Genomic DNA, 10,504 nt, shown 5'->3' on the forward strand with positions numbered 1-10,504 from the left:
ATTATGTCAAACCATTAAATCAGCAAAGCAACAGAAATTTCCTCCAAGAAACAAAACCCTTAATCTCGCAACCAGGGCCGGTCCTGAGGCGAGGCGGTTGAGGCCTGCGCCTCAGGCCCAAGACCCAAGGGGGCCTCATTTCCATGGCCCCTCTATTTTTTTTTTTTTTTCAATCAATCAATCGAAGGAAGAAACCCCAAGGGGCTTCATTTTCATCGCCTCTCACCTCTCTGCTCCACCGGACCGGCAACGGCACTCCGGCACTCATCTTCCTACTTTCTCTCCAACCATGTCTACCAAATCCAGGTAAGTGAATCTCTTCTCAGGTTTTCTTGGACTTTTTTTGTTTTGTCCTTTTGGCCTTTTTTCTTGTTGATGGGGTTCGAATTTTTATTGTTTTATGCCTTAATTTTTGATTTCTTTTTTATGTTATTTCACTCAATCCCTAACTTTTCAGTAGCAGTTTCGTAATATATCACTGCACTAGAGGTTTTCGTAGATATGATCTATGGGCTTTGATTTATTTTGGGCAGACTAATTATGATTTTCTCATTTTCATAGGTCTTCTTTATCTGAGACTCCCAACGAAAAGGTTTCACCGGCTACTCCTCGGGAGAGCAAGCCCGGCAGGGGGATTTCTAAATTTGAAGTTGATTCACCCTCTCCACTACAGCTAAGTTCTTGCTTTTCATTTGATCGGTCTCCTAGATCTGTTCCTTCAAAGCCTACATTGGACCGACGGTCTCCCAAGTTCACTACGGCACCTGAATCCTGATGTAAGTTTCTAGTATTTCTTTTGTAACTTAGAATTGTATTTTCAAATTTCTTATATGGTTTCAGTAGTTGGTGATAAGAAGGAAGAATTCAGTGTGTTGGTAGAAAAATTGATTATTAGATAAGAGAAAAGGTGTTAGATTATGCAATTTTTAATCATCAATGAGCTAAGTCTGTGAAGCATACGCTGCAACCCTAAGGAAGGTTAGGTCGTTGGCATTTCATTGAGCAATAAATTGGCATTTCATTAGGTCATTGTATGTTTTTATTGGTGTTTGGTGTTAAATTTTTATTTCAAGCTTGTGAGTTGTGATGGTGGAATTTTCAAGGTGCGCATTGTGTGATTCCATAATTTTAGTGGAAATTCTACGTCTCAGGTAAGTAATGACTTGCTCTAACTTGCCATTGAATATACTTATATGATTGTTGTTTTACTTCTAAGTTTTAAGTTAGCAATAGGTTATATGATACACCGTTTTTGATTTTGGGGGGCCTAATTTATGAAGCTTGCCTCGGGCCTCGAAAACCACAGGACCGGCTCTGCTCGCAACTGCTGGAATACACAGTAGACTAGTGTTGCACTTAGTAGTGTCGGGTATCTAAAGCACAATCTATAACGATCTTTATCGAACTTGCACAATTGGTATTGTGCAAGATCTCACTATTGTATCAATTCATTGCAATGCTTCACGCACTGCCATGGCTTCTATCTATGATGATGTTCAAGTCCTAACGTAATAATATGGAAGGTGAAAATTTTCCGTATTAAGATGCATTTATTCATTTCCAAAAATAATTTCATTAACGATACAAAACAATTTTGTACAAACTAGTCATAGTTTAAGATGCTAAAAACCTTTACAAATGCTATAAAGTAATATTTGAAAATCTGCGAATTTAAAAAAATAATTAATGCAAACTGCTTTTATGGAATAAACTTTTGATTTATACTAATCAAAGTTGAACGTGCAATGTATATTATTCTAAAATACTTTATAAGTGATGTAAAAATAACATTTTGTACCAATTTGTTAGAGGATTTGATGAGTCTTGAACAAAGTAAAAAAAAAAAAATTAGCATAGAATTTTAAGAGAAGAAAATTATACTTAAATTGTATTATCAAAACTCAATTTTTATGATTCAAATTGTTTGTATAATGAAATACTATAAATGAACAATCTTTTTATATTACATTTGATACATGAAAATGAATTGTTAATATATAAATTTGAACTCCCATTAAAATTTTTAGATAGATGAATATGATTAAATTCATCTATAATAACTCTAGATTCACATAATTCAAGATTTATTCAGTGAAAATTCATTGAATCTATATAACTGTGAATGTTAATTAATTGAGAATTAATAACACATATTTCATAAACGACAATAATTATGTAATATTTATTACATATCGAAAAACGAAAAGGTACTATTGAAATAATTGAATTGTAAGGGGGTTAATATATTATAGATTATAGATGAAATAAAAACCAGTTTGTGAAAACAACTTACCCTTTTGATCAGAACTGAACATCCAAAGAATATTATCCTTTCTTCATATTCGATTAATATGCATTGAATATATCGATTGAAAATATTTATTATAGATTCGCATTATGTGCCCCCATTTACGTTATATGTATCTTTACGTTCATTCAAGATATCAATTGAAGGAGAACTTTGAAAATATCCATCTTTGTTTCAAAAAAAAATTAAGAATTTAATTTATTATCCAATCAAGTGAAAAGGACCTGTAAAGTAAACATTGATCATAACTAAATAATTGTCCAAATAATTCATGCTAATATTGTTCAAATGACTAAATAAATCAAAAATATATATTGAAAAACAAGGTGTTGAATCTGTCAATATAGTTAAATAAATTAAATACATATTGAAAAAAGAGAAGTAACGTAATGAATGTGTCAAATGTACATTCATCAAAAATAAATAGTTGACAAATAATTAATGATGATATTGTTTAAATGGTTCAAATAATTCATAAATTAAATACATATCGATAAACAGAAAATAGCATATTATTAAAATAATTAAATAGATATTGAAAAACGAAAAGTAAGATATTATTAAAATAATTGAATTTTAGTAAGGATACTATAGTTCAAAAAATATTCTCACTTGATGTGATATTTAATATATTATAAATTAAGCCACTATTTGAAATTATTTCATAAATCTTTAATTCACACACTAATTAATTTTCAACTACTCATTTATACAATAAAATATTTTGCACATAAAACAAAAAATTTTCTTACTTTTTAAATGCATTCTTAAAAAAAACAAAATAAATAAATCATCATCTCAAAATAATGGTCAGCGAACATGGGCTAAAAACTACAAACAATTATACAGTTATATTTATATTCCATAAGTTATTCTCAATGGTAAGCCATAGCAAATTTTATTAAACAACAAAATTGTCTTTGATACCACAGATTTCTTATAAGTGCCATAGAAATTTAAATATGTTTAAAATTCAAAATTTGTATCACCTTTGTTTATAGGTAGAAAATTGTTATAGGCTGTGTACTTTGGGATATTTCCACAAGTTAGGACGATTTTTTATTTGATATATCACAATTATAGCATGCCACATGTAACGCCCCGAATATTATCGACTTAAATATTGGGGTGTTACCGATATCATTTCATAAACATAATTGAAGCGAAAATATTTAATTGAAAATTTAAAACCTTTATTTTATTTGAAAATAAAATAACAGTGTCATAGAATTTAGAGCACTAAATGGAATTAAAGAAAAACAAAAAATATCCTAACAGAATTATTCTTAAATATTTTACCGAAAATTTTCTTTACTTGGCAATCCACACACCGCTCAGCCACCATCTCCATTGACCAACCTAACCTGAGATGTTAAAATTAAAGGAGTGAGTAATTTATACTCAGTAGGATACATGCGTCCAAACAATACGACAACTTTTAAAACATGAATCTATAACATTTCATACCATCATTTCATCAAGAGTAATTGATGATCAATCGAAAGCTCTAACACATTTGAGAAGACCCAAAGGCGATCTCACATTTCATTTCATTTCATAGGGACCCACAGGTCAATTAGCATTTCATGAAATAAATCATATAAGAAAAATTATAATATTGAAAAGACGGAATAACTTGCACATAGTATCCTACCTTGTTAGATAAAGCAGTTTTTAAAAAGCCGAATCCAAACTCACATTCAAGATCTTTATTTTTGCATAGTGCCGTGTTGAACGGATTTTATTATTTGGTGAAAAGTGAAAACATCTATTATACTCATATGATATTTATAAAAACAAAAGGGAATATTGGAGGCTTAGATATATGCAAAATGCCGTGTTCTTCCCTTAATAGCCTCAATCCCATTACTCCATGATGTGTTTTTCCCCTAAAATGCCTCATTCTCGTACAATTTACAGTTATTTTTCCTTATCTTATCATCACGTGGAATTTATCACTATAAATCCCTAAAATCAAGCAATTAAATAATATTAAAATAAGAATAATTGTCAAGTCTTATCAATCTCCAAAATCAAGAAGATCTACCCCTTTTTTTTTTATCATTTCTACACGTCTATAAGAAAACACAATTCAAATTCCAAGAAAAAAAACTAAAGTTAAAAACAAATAAAATACTAATAAATATCAATTTCTTTAAACGTCAATATCTTAAGTTTAGCTTATCCGATTCAATTTTTTCTTAGACCTAAAATATAAGATTAAATAAGAGCTATCAAACGAGCCCAATATCGATATATAGAATCTCTTTCTATCAGTAATTAATTATCTGGCCCAAATAGAATATGAAACTATAAGCTATTTCATTTAGTCCACAAATTTTCAAAATATAAAACTATAACATATAAGACAAATAAATTTTTATTCTAAAATTTTCAGACATTACACCATAGTTGTTCAAATATTTAGCCTCTAACAAAAATACGCACGATGAGAATAAATTGAATTCCAACATCACAAACAATTTACTGTTACCGATTAAATTTAGAGAGAATTAGGTTATGATTTTTGCTTATTTCTCTTATGCTAGAATGGAATAATAAATCTCTAAATCTTAAACATGGACTACATGTTGACATCAAATTTTGTACCTCCAACATGGCCAACAATCCCAGCTCCTCTCACGTCCACGTAGCTCTTTTTTGCACACTTGGATTTCATAAGAGCATACGATCGACCTCCAGCGATGAAGGAGGAGGCCACATATACTCTGACAGTCAAATCAACCTACGTAAGAGTATATATTTGGGTGTGAAAAGTGCTAAAGACGTGAGCAACTTTAAGTAAAAGGGGTTTGGAGCCGAGAGTAATAGAGAGAGCAAAGTTACATGTTAATAGCATAAACTTGCATTGCCTTAAAATAGTACTAAGTGTGATTTTTATAATAAAAAATGATGAGTAAGAGTCGTTGGACGAAAAGACATGTGGCACATCCTAGCAACTGGGACCTCTTATCATAGATATCAATCAATCATTCCTAGATCATGATGCATTTAATGTTGTGACGATTGGCAGCCTTAGGCCTAACATGTAATATTAGACTTGACTTGTTTGATTGAGCAGAGACACCTATCTACCTACCTCACCTCATCCATGATGGCTTAGCTTCCTATAGGGGTTTGACCGAATTCCTATATAAGCAGAGTGGTGGATTCGGGCCTAAGTTTGCTTGCTGTGTATCTACCACCTGGCCATGTTTAGAGCCTTGTTGGAAAAGGCGTAATAATGTCCCCTAAGTGCATGTATGAATAATATATAATAGTTAGACTTTGAATGTACAATATGAGTAAATTTTGAAGCAATTTGTGAACCTAATTTAAAGCAATGCCCTTACCTTTTGGCAAGCCTCCTGATGAAGATGACGCCTTTGCTAAGGCAAAATTGAATTTGGCCGACACCCTTTGCATAAGGAATAGCCCATTTCGGAAGGGACAACCATTTATAGGGCCAAATTGAACTTGTCTGAGGTCGTTTGCATAAAGAAGAGCTTAATCGAGAAGAGAAGGCCGTCTATAAGGCTGGATTGGACTTGGCCAATGCCTTTTGCATAAGGGATAGACCATTCGAGAAGAGGCAGCCATTTATAAGGTTGAATTGAACCTGGCCAAGTCCTTTTGCACAAGGAGAGCCCATTCAAGAAGAGGCAGACGTTTATAGGGCTAAATTAAACTTGGTCGAGGCCTTTTGTATAAAGGAGAGACCATTTAATGTCTTTGTAAGGGGATAACTCTTTTGTACAAGGGCTTCCTCCATTGAGTTTGATCCATCCATGAACATGGTTAATCCTCTAAGGCAACAGGTTGTGGCTCTCTATAGGATCACACTTGCCCTTGATCAGGGCATTTTATCTCCTTACAAGGGACTAGATCTTCCTTACAAAAGCTTACTTTATGGTATTTGATTCATCCATGGAAAGGGTTAACCTCTAAGTCAACAAGTTGTGGCTCTCTGCTGGATGCATCACACTTGTCCTTGATGAGGCTACTTTACTTTTTTGTAAGGAGACGCATCGGTCATTTACATCTTCTATCGACAGGCTTGGCGAGATGCTTCACTGAATGCAAGTTCAACAAGATGCAATACAAGCTCAGCAAGCAACGATACAGGCTCAGCAAGATTCCTTTTATGCTTACTACATGCTCAACAAAAGGCGATGCAGGCTCAACAAAATGCTTTTTACACTCGGCTTGATGTAATCTTCCCACAACAGCCTCCTTTGGAGTTTTAGATATAACTTTATGCATATGTATTTTAGTACTTATGCTGATCTAACCTCTTTGTATCTTTACCTTTCGTCAACTCATGCTTTGACTTGCCTATGTGTGTAATATCCAATAATTTGAACCTTTTGATTTGGTGTCATGTATTAACTTAAGGAAGAATCTTTTATTGTTTCCTATGGTTGTGTTTTAACGTTAAATGCTATTTGTTTCTGATTAAGACAAAATGGAGAAATTATATGAAATGTTATGCTTGATGAAAATATATGAGATGATATGTTTGATGTGAATGATAAACATATGCTTTAAAGTCAATGACTATTGGTTTATAAAAGATAGGGAGAATATATGGATTATATGCAATATTTAAGCTTTATAATCCTTATCAATTGTTCAATATTACTTTGCAAATTATCTTGTTTATCATAATCAAAAAGGGAAAAATTGTTGACCTATGGTTGATTATAACCTTAAAATTTTGGCCATAAGAAACAAGTTAATCTTGTTTACTAACAAACTGAATTTAAGTTATTATAGTTTTCAAAATATAGTATGAAAAATTGATCAATGATCATCAAAAGATCAAAAGCTGTGATCATAAATCAAACTCAAGAAGGAGGTTAAGATCGAAGTTACACACTCAAAAACTTAAGAGCCAAACTTCGTAGCAAGATCAAGTACTTGATTTTTTTTTAGATAAAGTGTAAAGGTACTAATACTTCGATATTTTCTAATGAATGCTTAAGTTCAAAATCCTTTAATGCATTAAAAATAATTTTGTGCATTAAACGTCATCCAATGTAATGAATTGGTCAAATATAAATTATCATCTTGAAAATTTAGTTAAAAATACTTTACAAAAGTCCATGTCTTTCAAAACCTTTGATATGGAACAAATGGGGCCAGCCAAAACATAAAAAGATCGAAACTGTCGAGCGAATTGACCAGCCAGAAAAGGCGATTGATCGGATGGCAGTCGATCGAAAGTTTCCATCAATCCAAAATTTGACCACTCTGATCTTCAATATTTACTGAACAAATTGCTATATTGGTCATCCAGAAAAAAGTCGGTTAATTTGACAAGTCATTTGAACTTACAAAATTTTTGGCGTTTTGAGCTCTATAAATTCCTATACATCTTCCATTCATCACAACATTCTTCAACAGTATTAAAGTGAGAAATATTTGAGCTTTCTTTAAGCTTACATCTTATTTAATTCTTTAAACGTTTATTTTGAAAACTTTTGATTGATTGAATCAAATTTTGAAAATCATCTTTTCATCAAAGTTGTCTTATCTAACACTTGGCCTCATTCATTGCTATTTAATTAAGTGTTAACCTATTGTTCTATTGTACTTAATTTGTGTATATTACTTATTAAGAGAGAAGCTTCAAATTGTAAAATCATCACTTTTTAAATTTGTCAAATATATTGAGGTCTTGTAAAGCTCAATATTGTATAGAGATCGGTGCTTCTTCTTTGTAAGTTACTGGAATCATTGTAAAGGGCTGGCTAGCACTATATATCAATCAATATGTGAAAAGGACTTGCTCTTGCAGAAGAGCTTGTTGAATGAAGACATAGATCATTGCATTTGATCGAACTTCCACAATTATATCGTTTGCATTCTCTCTACCCTTTTACTTATCATTATTTAATTTATGCTTATTAGTTGATTGATCTACTTATTTTTCTTTGCTTATAAGTATTAATTGATCAACGTGCTTGTAACAATTTTTTTAGTCTATTTTTCGAAAAAGTTTTTATAAACTAATTCACCCCTCTCTTGATTAGTTTTTCTTGGTCTATCAAAAAGTAACGTAGTCACAGGTTATAGGCAATCTAATGTACATTAAGAACTGCACTCGATCGAATATAGCATTTGCTATAAATAAACTTAGTAAATTCATGAGTAATCTAAGCTATGATCATTGGAGGCTCTGACTAGGGTTCTTAGATATTTAAAACTTACATTAACCTTTGGATTACACTTCACAAAATAACATGCGGTATTGAAAAGATATTATGATGCAAATTGAATATCTTATCTTATATGAAGGATTTTAAGTCTACTAATGGTTGTATGTTTACTATTTGTGGGGCTATTATGTCATGGACATGAAGAACTTGCATAGCTTTATTAACGATGGAATTAGAGTTTTACTGCTTTGGACAAAGTAGGTAAATAAGCAAAATGGCTTCATAACTTTTTGAAAGGGCATAAAATAACATGTATAATGGTAAGTCTGGATACATACATTGTAGACACAATACAATTATGCAACTGATCTCAAATGGTATTATAACCATAGATTATATGAAATCAAAGGTAAACATCAAGGACCTACTTATGAAAAGCTTATCAAGAGATCAAATATATTGTATATAAAAAAAAGGGGATTAAAGCCTGCTACGTAAGAATATTTGTAATGATAATCCTACATTTTTTACTTGAGATCTCAAGATCTTAATTCAAGAGGACAACTAAGTTATGAAAATTCAATAAAGAAAATTATTCCTACTCATTTTTATGATATTTAAAGTAATTTTTGCAGAATATTAAAAGGTTAAGTTAAGCTTTTAATGATTCTTATATCTTGATAGAATCGAGTGGAATAATGATTCTTGTATCTTGATATAGTTGCAAGCATCACACATGTTGCAGTATTATTGTCATCACTGTGCTTATTATATATAGCTACCTCTTCTTCAATGGAGTTCTCAATAGGTACCTCTAGAAATGGCTGCTCAAGGACATAATTAATTTTCTCATACTCAAGAACAATTATCAAATTGCGGTGCCAATGGAGAAAACTTGGCCCCATCATATTGTTGGCATTCAGTATACCTGTCAAATTCATATAATTACTTATGATTCAAATATAAATGATGAAAAGTAAAGGATTAATATGTATTAAAATATATTGCATAAATTTAATATGGACTTTAATTCAATTAAATATGCTCTCACTGTTTAAAATAAATTTATGAGCCTCATACATAAATTAATAGAATCCTTACTTGATTTCCAATGGGCTGAGATCTCATTTGTTATATTAAGACCTTGAGTGTACTCAACAAATCTTAATAAAATATTTGAGTAAATACTATTATCGATAATATCTCCATACAATTCCTAGATCATTAAGTTGACAACTATTTGTCTTCACACGTCTTATGTGTGTTAGCTTAACTTACGTTTAAAATTATTTCCTTGAGTATACTCAATAAAATATAAATTTTCAGTTAATCAAACCCATCATTTAGAAATATCAAATATTTGATAGTGTCAAATATATTATTAATAGATCAGTCTTGAATGTACTCAACAAACTGAATCGATTTATGATTCTCATTTTTCACTATAATGATGGAAGGCACATAATAATTCCAACTTAATATTTTAATAAGGGGTTTATCATGTAAAGGTCTCATCAATATAATCATATATATTTTAGTATGTATCAAATATGCAAATAAACATACATATAATAGTATGAATGATTATTGACTAATTCTATCTAGCATTCTTGAGTCAAAAGGAAGACTAGTTGGTCAATTCTCTTGAGGTATTGAATTGAATTAATATCAATGCACCATCTCCATGGTTTCCTCCTCTTCTTGCTTCTTCAAGTAATTTAGCTACAATCTATATCTTGTGCTAGTTGACATGTAGTCTTAAATGAAATTGGACACATAGGCCCATAATAATATTAATAATAATAGGCTCGCAGATCTAAAACAAATTATGAGCTCGCCGCCCATAAACGACAATAATAAAATCAACTATTTAACACATCCGCATGGTTGAGTCCATAATCATCCACTAAATAAACATTTATAAAATAAATGCATTCTTATATAATATCTAATATTATATGCATACATGTTTCAAGAATCTAGCAATTATAGTCATCTAAACTCATTTAGAAAAATGGATTGTACCAATTAAGTA

The sequence above is a fragment of the Olea europaea genome, unplaced genomic scaffold, assembly GCF_002742605.1.
Source record: "Olea europaea var. sylvestris unplaced genomic scaffold, O_europaea_v1 scaffold961, whole genome shotgun sequence".
Taxonomy (NCBI): domain Eukaryota; kingdom Viridiplantae; phylum Streptophyta; class Magnoliopsida; order Lamiales; family Oleaceae; genus Olea; species Olea europaea.